The sequence below is a fragment of the Triplophysa rosa genome, linkage group LG10 (genome assembly GCF_024868665.1).
Source record: "Triplophysa rosa linkage group LG10, Trosa_1v2, whole genome shotgun sequence".
NCBI classification, from domain to species: domain Eukaryota; kingdom Metazoa; phylum Chordata; class Actinopteri; order Cypriniformes; family Nemacheilidae; genus Triplophysa; species Triplophysa rosa.
The window spans coordinates 20591757-20600859 of record NC_079899.1 but is presented as its reverse complement, the minus strand read 5'-3'; the positions used below and the strand labels follow the sequence as shown (position 1 = coordinate 20600859).

At 39.9% G+C, this 9103-nt stretch overlaps 1 long non-coding RNA gene across 1 annotated transcript in view; it reads right to left on the bottom strand.

Moving 5' to 3' along the window:
* Window positions 1–5173: 5173 nt before the first annotated feature.
* The window catches only part of LOC130559955 (uncharacterized), a 115690-nt gene continuing 111760 nt past the window's right edge, over window positions 5174–9103 (bottom strand). The window contains exon 4 of the long non-coding RNA XR_008963640.1: window positions 5174–6017. This is a non-coding gene — a long non-coding RNA (uncharacterized LOC130559955). The remainder of the gene's footprint in view (window positions 6018–9103) is intronic.

Genomic DNA, 9103 nt, shown 5'->3' with positions numbered 1-9103 from the left:
CGTTTTTTTTGTTTGTTTAAACGTGGAGACAAGCATAAAGCATTTTCACAAACTTGCAACAAAAACAGTGATGTTGGAGTCGGCGCCGGTGGTCCAGTGGACTGTGCACTTACAGAGCTGTGGGCGACCCGAGTTTGAATCCTGGCCTGTGGTCCCTTCCTGGCTCCTGTAATCCTTTCTATCATCCCATCGTTCTTGTCTCTCTACACTGTTCTGTCTGGCAAAACACTATAACAAGGGCAAAAAATTGAAAAACAAACAAACAATGATATTGGTATTAAATTTGAAAAAAAAAATTAAGCATTTTCAATTGTGGTCTCAGATTTATGGACCCCACTTTATACCATAAACGATTCTTAGCTATAGTCCAAAGTTATGTTTCATTTAAATGTTGATGTCTTACAATTGTTTAGAGATGTTTGAAACCAATACAGCATGTTTTGACACAGTAGATTTATAGAGCATATACAGTATTTATATAACATTAAAAATGGTAAATCTGTGACTATTAATTTCAGACTTTGGTATCTTGGCAAGTCTAGGCAGAGTAAATAAATCTAAGATCTTATCAAAGACTTTACAGAAGACACCTTTTAGATAATCATTATTTGTCTATACAGAAAAATCGGAGATAGAGTCTCCATGTGCTCTCCTTGTAACTCTCATTGTTGTTTGAGAAAAAATAATTACAGACTTTTTGCCGTTGTTTTCAGTGGGCAGTGTTAACATGCCGTCTCATTAGACCTCTAGATAACATACCTGCACATAAAACCCTTTAGGAAAAGTGAAAATGTGTGATTGAATTTAGAAAGGAACCAGGAAAGATGTTTTTGTAACTTCTTGGATACCATATGTGTGTGAGTGTGCAGAAGCATAGAGTTATAGAGTCACTCATCCACACAGATGGCTGGAATCTCCAGATGTCGAATGACACTCAAATGCTGTAATCACACATTGCTGTGCTTGAACCCCTCAATACTGAAAATAAGACCTGTCAGAGAACACGGGTGCTCACAATAAAAGACAAAATGACTGAAACCGGCCGCAAATGGTTAGTAAACACAAAGTGTTTCATTAGGTTTAACTTTGAGTCTTAACTACAGCTCACATGGCAGGCAGGAATATCCAAGGACCACCCAAAAAAAACCTCACCCCCCTGTCCCCACACCATTCTCCAAATAAAGGAGAAAGACCATAAATAATTCATTTTACTGAATGGCAGGTTAAGTGAGGCTGCGATAATGTCCTGACAGTAATGATAACTTTAATTTCCTTTTCTGATGCTGATATTTGTGTCAAGAAATTAAATTCCATAAGCTCCCGGGCCTGGAAATCATTAGAGCATTTCAGCCAGACACTTTTCTTTCTCTAATATGTGGAATATTCCCGAAAGGCAGACAGGATCCAATACCTGATGAATAAAGAGAAAATCGATAAGCAGTTATTTAATATTTGACCAGTTCATTGAGGGGTGGCGGTGGACTTACATTTCTGTCTTTATTATGTTTTGAAATTCATCAAAATAATCATAGCGTTTACAATAAATAGACTTTTACATCATTTCTAGCAGGAAATGACATCGCTGTAATAAAAATAAAGAAAAAATGAAAGCCTGCATGTTCTCTATTCCTCTGAACTTGCAAATTCTTTAATGCAATAATGTAAATGACAGCACACATGTTCTGGTCTAAAACCGTTTGGGTGAATTAGCCTGAACTAAAGATCTGCATGTCTGCAATAAACGAATGGAAGGCCATGGCTCGGAAATATGGAATCAGGGATGGGTTTCAAACAATAAAGAGAATAAATAAAGGGACCTTTCACCCAAAGGAAAATGTCCCGCTTAATATTCATTAACGCCGAGCAGTAGGGAGTCAGTAAGAAATGTTCTCTGACATTGATAGAGCCGTGAAATATTCAAGAGATGATGTTCTCAAGTCTCGGGGGGCATGTGAGAGACAGTTTGTCTTTTGTATCTGAAGTTTTATGAAGAACACTGCTTCTTCCTCTTGATCATTCTAAAGGCCATGGGAAAGACCTGCCCGTGGTTTGCCCTCTGCCATTAAACGTGTTCTGTGCCATGGATCTCCACTGACAAGAACCACCGCTTTATATTTACTTAGTGGTTTGAACCATATCGTGTGAATTCTAATCTAGTCGCAAAGTGTAACATTAACTCCACATTATTCATGCAAATTAAAATGAGCCTCGTGAGATGTCCGTTTTTATTGAAAAGGCCAATTAAGTTAGACATTGTTCTTCGGTCAAAATGGGCAGCAAGTCTCAGTTCGGGGTAGTTCATCATGCAGATCATTCTCATGTTTAAGACCATTCTGTTCGATAGATAAATAATTTTTAAAAGCCCAATGAAATCAAAATAGAAGGTTTTAGTACGATTCTGTTACCACTGAGGATATCTAAAGCTAGTGTGTTCCAGAAAGTAACAAAATTCGCATTTAGAAGATATAAGCATTCAAAACAAACAGGCTCTCACATACAGTGCAACACATTTTACAACATCATCCTGCACTTCGGCTTTTCATTAAATTCCAGGCTGTGATGTAAACTAAACGCTAGTGGTTTAAAAGATGTAGTTACTCAAAATGCACCTGTTTCTGTGAAAAATACATCAATGCATCGTACAAAACTGTGCATTTCAATGCACTTCAGTCAGACTTTAGGGCAAGGAAACATTTTAATAAAGCAGGCCATTGCTAGCTTTTCATGCAAACATCCTTGAAGGCCGTAAAGGGATAGTTCACCCCAAAAATGAAAATTCTGTCATCATTTACTCAACCTCTTGTCATTTCAAACCTGTATGACTTTCTTCCTTCTGCAGAACACAAAACAAGATATTTTAAAGAATGTTGGTAACTGAACAACGGCGGTACCCGTTAACTTGAATTGGTTTTTAATGCCATTGTTCATGAAAGCTGTTTTGAATCGGGTTGTCAATTGCTACGACCACGACAGCCGATGGTGTTCTCCATGAAATTATTCAGTTATATTTTGACCCATCAGATAACCTTTAACTAACCATCAGATGACCTTTAACAGACTGGTTTCACATTTAGAAGTCTATAGTTCAGTAGGTGCATTTTTATTAATAATTAAATGAGGGAAAGGACTGTTAAACCTCAGGAAACTCACCCAGTCACCTCCTCTGACCACGGTGTTCTTGGTGGCTGAATCTGCCTTTGGCCACAAACCACAAATGATAAGCTGTCAGAAAGCAGTGCATTATTGCCTTCTGGTGTAGACCGCCAATGAACACATTATGCAAAGTGCCGATACCACGTTCATCATCTATTAGCCACAACTCAACAACCCTTTTAGTACGTTCCAAAGGCAAAAAACAGGCAGTTTATTTCGTGGGTTTTGTATTTTTTTGTTTTAAAGAAAGGCTTTCCTGCTAATTCTGATAATGCCCCTTAAACATGCCCCCACACCAGGAAGTGCGCACAGCCTTTCTTTGTGGTTATTTGTTACAAACCGCATTTCATTCCAGTTAATTTTGCATTTTTATTATCTAACTGACGCTTTCAGATTTGCCACATTTTGCCACCCTCATCAAATGCATGCATTAAAAAACCAACAACCCGAAGGGTTGCTCGCACTTGAACAAAGCTACACCTGCTTAAAACCACTAAGAGAACGTTAAACACCAGAACTGCTCGTGTGATATCGATCAAGCTGAGCAAGACTCACCGACAGACCTGGCCGCAAAGATAAGAGTGGAAGGTGGAAAAACGAACTGTTATGTCAGAGATCCATACGTTATGGTGGTGTAAAGCGCTCTCAGTTAACCAAAACTTTTTGAGTGTCACTTTTTTATTAATGTTCCCCTCTGCTGTCATAAAAGACGATGTTTTAGATAAAACAGCCCACTGTGTCTAACTGTGGCTAGCCTGTGCCGTTTAATGGCAGCAAAGAACACGGATCTTAAAAATGTATATCTTCCTCGAGGACATACGAGAGCCAGCCTTCACAGTGATCATCCGAATGAACATTTGACTGTCGATCAGTGTCTTTGGACACGATCAATAAAGACCCTGCAGGTTAAAAGAGGGCCAGAGAACAGCTGGAGGGAATTCTCAGCCGGTTCTGTGCCCTCAGTTTGAGTTAAAAGTTTTATCTTCATTTTAAAAGTGTCATTTAGGGCTAAAACTATGTCTGGATCGCTCTTTTAACCACGTTTATCTGCATGGACGATATACGGTCAATGGCATATCATATTCCAGTGACTGAAATCATTTTCAGACTGCTTGCTTGTGCTCTAAATGGCAGAACTCGCATAGCCTCGCATCATTTTGCGGTTTCCATGTAGCTGTAGGTGTCCAGGGAATGCACGACTATTAATGTTTAAAATTCTAGACACACTCAAGAAGTGTCTCCTTTCAATTATTCAGATTTTGGCCCGTAGATAAAAAGGAAAGAAGCTGCATCCATTTACAGACGTGTATCATTTATAAGTTGCTGTTCTCAAGTGGCCAATCTCTTGCTTGAAAATGCTCTCACCTTGCTTCAGCCACTGAAAGCTGTTCCAAGGTTCACTCGCACAATGCAACTGCAGATGACACGTTTGCCTGTAAGTGCTTTGAACTGTGAAAATCTTTTAGGCAACTTTCTATAATGCAAAGCCCCTGAATTGTGGCGTGAATCTATGCATATTCAGGACATGTAGTGGTCAGGTTTAACAGCTTTAAATTGAGTTCTTTGAACCGAGTCAAGAAACATGTCTGTATTACATGAAAGGAAGGAATTGCTCCCAACAGTTAAAAAATAAGCAATAATATCATGTACCATACTTCTAGCCTTGTGGTTGTCCTGCGAGCAACAGCGAAACCAATGAGCGACAGTCCCACCTTTTCCTTAGCACCACCCACATTATACCATATACAGTGTATGGTATAATGTGGGTGGTGCTAATATACTGTATATATGTATATATTAAATAATGTGTGTGTGCATACATACTTTGTAATATATGTCATTGTTTAATGTTATATGTATACGTGAATGTACACGGTCAACAAGATCATGTGACTTTATACTATATATATATAAAAACATGATGTCATTGACCGCGTACACAAAAATATACATGTGTTTGACACCCATCTGTTCCAAACTGATTAAGATAAAGCATTTTGATGTTCTACAGACTTCTTACTTCATTTTCACAGTGATAGGAGGAGCTATTTCTCATTTGGTAGTTCCAGGGTTGATAACACACAGTGGGCTCATGGGGCCGGTGGATATAAATACAGTGAACATACCACATTCCAAAACACAGACGCCTCTTTTTTCATTTTGATGAAGACTCCATCAAATGTGCCCTGCATAAAACACGAGCATCCCATTTTGCATCTTGGAAGCATATGTCTCAATCGTTCAGCCATAACAAACACGATTATGTTAGTGAAAGTGATCTGTCTGCTTGTCTTCAATTCGTCCTCCACAGACAAGAGTGTGACCTCTATAGGGATGCAAATGGCTGTTGGGGAGGCGGCGCCTGCGTGGAAGACAGGTCCTCAGTCTCTCATACACGGGAAGCAATGTGAACCATAACCTTTTTGACTGCTTCACTACAGCATGCCGTATATTACAGTCCCCATCCGTCCCTGCACGTGCTTAAAATCACCTGCGAGAAAAAGGAAGCCCTAATGACCCGAAGCCACTCCTCAACCCGCATGGCCTTCCACTTCAAATACGAGAGATGGATAAAAAATGAGGGGTGAGAATTGGGGGGGTGGTAGACACTCTGACTCAGATGGGGTGAAAGGTACACAGAATATATGAAGATACATTGGAATCTCCACCTCCCCCCACGCATATGTAGACCTTTGGCGTCTAGGGCTTTAGGATGACTGTCATCCAATTAGGTGACCAAGGGCAGCATGATTAATTCGGTGAGAACCAAAGGTGAGCCGGCTGACTAGCCCATGCAGAAGATGCAAAGGTATGCGTGACTGCCGAACCCCATGAGATGATCTCCAGATCTGCCTCAGGATCACCTGCAAACAGACAGTAGGAGTATTTGAGAAACCTCATTTAAAGGTCCAGTGTATGAAATTTAGCAGCATCTGAGGTGAGGTTGCGAATTGCAACCAACGGCTCACTTCACCCATCCCTTTCGGACCACTATATGTTGTCACGTTTTTACTTCTTAGCTGAAGGAGATAACATATTTATGCACGCTCTGTAGAGCAGTTTGTACATTTAGGGCTACTGTAGAAACAACATGGTGAATTCCATGCAAGGGGACCGGCGGTGTAGATAGAAATAGCTCATTCTAAGGTAATAACGCTTCATTATGTAAGGTCTTTATACACCTCTGAAGACATAGTTATGTCTATTATATTGCATTTCTCTCAATAGATGCTCCAAAAAATGACACATTGGACCTTTAATAAATATACACATTAACAACTTGTACTTTGTGTGTTTACTGAATTACATCAATATATAATGTTCTTTAAAAAAATGAAGAATAAATGATTCTGCATATTCAAAAGGTCACCTCACTGCAGTTGCTGTCCATTTCTCTCCAAATCTGCCCTGGGAGGTACAGTAGATGATGTCAGTTATTTGTTTTACCCATCCGAGCGGAAAAGCAAACCTGTTTTCCCAAGTAAGATCATCAGAGAAGATCCTTTAGGAAGCACTTGATTTATTTCCCCATTTTCACTCTGTGAGGTGCTACCCATCTGGGCTGTTCTTCTGCAGGAACAAGCAGACAGGTGGACAGACTTCGCTTCATACTTTTTCTCCTCTCCACAAACCGGCGAGTGAAACTAGCCTTGACGTGGAACTAGGAGAGCTTGAATAGGGGGTGCGGCGGACCAAGAGCGCGTAAAGGCCTCAACGCCAGCCGGCGATAAGTTATTGGTCTCTTCTCAAATGGTTTCTCCTTAGTTCTTCGTTACATTTGCGTGCGTTTCAGATGAATCTGAGCAGAAAATCAAGGCCTGGCTGCAGAGAGACGGGAAGACAGCATTGACATTGATTGATGTTTGAACGTTCTTCCTGATTCACTGATTAAAGCCATCAATCTATATGCAGAAGAGGTGTCTGATGCAAATAGACCCAATCAGATGGGACAAAATGGTTTTGTCAGGACGTATGGAAATAAGAGTAGTCAGAAACAAAGGTAGGATTGGATAAGAGCCCCTTTCCAATACAGGGAAACGTTGAAGGTGTGATGTTCCAAATTAAGGGGATTACATGCCTCTTTTCTTCCCTCTGCCCTCTCGCACGCATAACCAAATTGCTTTACCGCTTTGTTTTTCTCTCAATAAACAAAATAAAATGGCTACACTGCGAGAGCCGATGATAGGTTCTGAGAACCTACGACAACATTTGGGGGAAAAAACGATGCTGAAGTTTTCCAGATTTTTGGGACTTAGTGTATGACTCAGGAACATTCCTGTGGCTCAGTGGTTAGAGCATGGCGCTAGCAACGCCAAGGTCATGCGTTCGATCCCAGGGGATTGCACCAAGTCAAAAACAAAAATGTATAGTACAATGCAATGTAAGTAAGTCGCTTTGGATAAAAGCATGTGCCAAATGCGTAAATGTAATTGTAACATTCCTTTAAACAAGAAAACCTTAAAAATGGACCAAAACACAATTTTGCATTGGTATTTATTTGGAATACATTTCTGAACACCTTAGTGTACCACTGGTTCATACTAAGATTCATAACAACAAAATGTCATCAAGATGAAATGTATAGGTCCTCTGACTGGTTTACAGGCAGGTTTTTAAGTATAATTTTGCTACCATTTGCTTATTTTAAATGGAAAATATTGACATTGAAAAGCATAACATAATTAGAATAATGCTATTTAGGATTTTGGAGTATATATGTCACATGGCAGCTTCCTTCCCAAAAGTATCCTTCGTGTCAACGCAACCAATTAATTCACCCCAAAATGAAAATTCTTTCCTCATTTTCATATCTCCATGTATGGTTTTCTTTCTCCTGTAGAACACAAAAGAAGATATTTTGAGAAATGTCTTAGTGGTTGTGTGTCCAAACAATGGAAGTTAATGGGGACCCTGTTCTTTGTTTACTGACATTCTTCAAAATATATTTTCTTTGTGTTGATGAATGAAAAATTAGAAAATTTCATTTTTGGGCCAACTATCCCTTTAAGTGTGTGTTGCCATAATTTGTAAAATATGTTATTTATACAAGCACACTGTAACAAATACATTCTAATGTACTCATGTATGTACATTTTACAGGAAGGTCTTTGACATGTCTCATGATGTAAAGCAGCTGGAATCTACTCCACAAGGGATTCATGTTATCACATGCGAAAATCACTGCTCTACCTAAATAACATTCATTTCAATGGGAAATTCGTTTTCCTCTGCTCTCGAGCCAGGTGTGTGTCAGAGAGCAGGCTGTGCCTCTACAAAGTGTGGCCCAATTCTTTACCCCCTCTAGCCAATTGTGATCTGAATCAGTTTAATTAAGTAACAAATTCGGTTGGCATAGAAACAGCCCAGCTAATTTATCATGGGAAATAGTCTGTGAGACGGACAGGTTGCTCGGCAACAGCCAATGGCGATGCAAAGACGGGCCAATGACAAATAGCACAGGATGCAGATGCTGTGATGGGGGCCAGTGTGTTTGACTGGCGCCCATGGGACCAGTGGCAGCGAGAGGAGAAGAGCTCCTCAGGAAACAGGCTGTGTCAAAGGAGGAGGGAGGGACCGATCTGCACAATGTAGGACCCGTGTGCCAAGGTCTTCAGCCAGGCACCCAAAGCCACATAAACATACGCATGCATGACTTCTGCAAAAAACAAAAGAAGACATTTTGAAGAATGAGCTTTGGCCCCTATTGACTTCCATTGTATGGACACAAAACCACTGAGACATTTCTCAAAATATCTTCTTTTGTGTTTCTCAGAGTCATGTACATGTTCTGAAGGACATGAGGGTGAAAAAATGAGGACATTTTTATTTTATTTTAGGGTGAACCATCCCTTTAAGATTGTTGCTATAAAGATACTAGATAAGGTTACTACTGGCACGCTGACTCTTAATGTGTGCAATGATGTCACTAAACATATGCATTATCTGCTCT